Raw genomic sequence first — 2,500 nt, forward strand, 5'->3', positions numbered from 1 at the left:
AGTGGTTAGGGCAGCGGACTCGCGGTCATAGGATCGCGGTTTCGATTCCCAGACCGGGCGTTGTGAGTGTTTATTGAGCGAATACAGCTAAAGCTCCACGAGGCTCCGGCAGGGGTTGGTGGCGAACCCTGCTGTACTCTTCCACCACAACTTTCTCTCACTCTTACTTCCTGTTTCTGTTGTGCCTGTAATTCAAAGGGTCAGCCTTGTCACACTGTGTCACGCTGAATATCCCCGAGAACTACGTTAAGGGTACACGTGTCTGTGGAGTGCTCAGCCACTTGCACGTTAATGTCACAAGCAGGCTGTTCCGTTGATCGGATCAAGTGGAACCCTTGTCGTTGTAAGCGACGGAGTGACTGCAACAGCAAAATAATGATAATGATAATAATAATACACATATGAGTATGAATGTGTATATGAGAGAGAGAGAGAGAGGCATTGTGCACAAAATGCTTCAAAAGCCTATCTGAACACAGCACTTTCCAAGCATAAAACTCGAAGTAGTTCATGTACTCCTGATTCATTAAACGATATACACACACAATCATGTTGAGTGTATCTATGTACACACAAGGCTTTGTTTTTATTTGTGTGTGTGTGTGTACAGTAGTGTTATGTAACAAAAGCCCAACCCAATCATGCAACCGACCCACCCAGAACTGACCATCAGAAAATTCACAAGATAGCCAAAAAACCCCACCCAAAATCTTGGTCAGTTCCAGTCCAACCATGCCATTCTCCAGGGACAAGCAAAAAGAAAAAAAACCCAAAACAGAACAAAAGAAAATAAACAAACAAAAATCATCATCAGAGGCAAAAACTAACAAAAACAAACGAAAAAAAAAATTTGTTTTCAAAAATACCAATAGGTTATCTTATTGATGACCAATCAATCGGTCATCAAACTGATTTTATTAAATCAATCAAGTAATGCAGTCTAATTAACAACTGATCAAGGAATTAAACTAATCAAGCAATTAACCCCTTCGTTAACCAATTAGTAAGCCAACCAATCAAGCAGCTTTTTAATTACCATTGCCACACTCATACACACAGGGTATTTACACACACACACACACACACAGATACATGTATTTAAATATAAGCGCAAATGTGGCCGTGTGGTAAGAAGCTCGCTTCCAAACCACATGGTTCCAGGTTCAGTCCCCTTGGACAAGTGTCTTCTACTATATCTCCATGCCAACCAGAGTCTTGTGAATGGATTTTGGTAGATGGAAACCGAAAGAAGCCCATCATGCGTATTCTTTTATTCTTCTTTTACTTGTTTCAGTCATTTGACTGTGGTCATGCTGGAGCACCGCCTACAGTCAAACAAATCGACCCCAGGACTTATTCTTTGTAAGCCTAGTACTTATTCTATCATGCCTTTTCCCGAACTGCTAAGTTATGGGGACGTAAACACACCAGCATCAGTTGTCAAGCGATGGTGGGGGGGGGGGAGACAATCACAGACACAAATATATACAATGAGATCGAAAACAAAAATGGATAATGAGTGTATCTGTCACATTTTGGGGGTCTTTGCCCCTTCATCAGAACCCATCTAATTGATTCACTGCATACAGTGGTGCTAAGTTATTGGATATACCAATCTGCATATTAAATGCATTCTTGGAGCTGGTATCATCATCATCGTTTAACGTCCACTTTCCATGCTAGCATGGGTTGGACGATTTGACTGACGACTGGTGAAACCAGATGACACCAGGCTCCAATCTGGTCTGGCAAAGTTTCTACAGCTGGATGCCCTTCCTAACGCCTACCACTCCGAGAGTGTAGTGGGTGCTTTTACGTGCCACCGGCACGAGGGCCAGTTAGGCGGCACTGGCAACGACCATGCTCGAAATGGTGTACATTACGTGCCACCTGCACAGGAGCCAGTCCAGCAGTACTGGCAACGATCTCGCTCGAATGTCTTTTCAAGTGCCAGGAAGGCGACGTTGGTAACGATCATGCTCAAATGGTGCTATTTACATGCCACCGGCATGAAAGCCAGACAGCTGGTGCTCTGGCAACGATCACGCTTGGATGGTGCTCTTAGTGATCTACTGGTATAGGTGCCATCACGATTCCGCTTGCCCCAACAGGTCTTCGCAAGCCGAGTTTCGTGTTCAATGAAGAGACGTTGGCATGGGTGCCAGTCTACAAATTTAGTTCGATCTCGATATATGCATATATAGGCCAGCCCTAATACTCTCATCATTCATAGCTGGGACTCTTGACAGCTGTTACTGTTCCCAGTCAGGACGGACTTGGGTACAGCTGTGGTTCTATATTCCTCAAAAACCCTGGAACTCCCAAACTAAAGACCCCACAATCAGACGCAGCTTAAAATCACACATCAGCATAGTACAACTTAGGGTACTATACATGCATAGTACCTTATACATGTATTAGAATACTTGTTTATGGCTGATTGTATTATGTTCAGATACTTTGTTATGAGAGGACTGGATGGAAGGACCCTGAGCCTTTA

General features: G+C 43.7%; 1 protein-coding gene across 2 annotated transcripts in view; it reads right to left on the reverse strand.

Annotated features, from left to right (window-relative positions):
* Positions 1–2,500, reverse strand: part of LOC106874315 (IQ motif and SEC7 domain-containing protein 1) — a 41,368-nt gene that overhangs the window by 6,953 nt on the left and 31,915 nt on the right. The gene's annotated exons all lie outside the window — the stretch shown is intronic.

Source organism: Octopus bimaculoides, unplaced genomic scaffold (genome assembly GCF_001194135.2).
Source record: "Octopus bimaculoides isolate UCB-OBI-ISO-001 unplaced genomic scaffold, ASM119413v2 Scaffold_40451, whole genome shotgun sequence".
NCBI classification, from domain to species: Eukaryota; Metazoa; Mollusca; class Cephalopoda; order Octopoda; family Octopodidae; genus Octopus; species Octopus bimaculoides.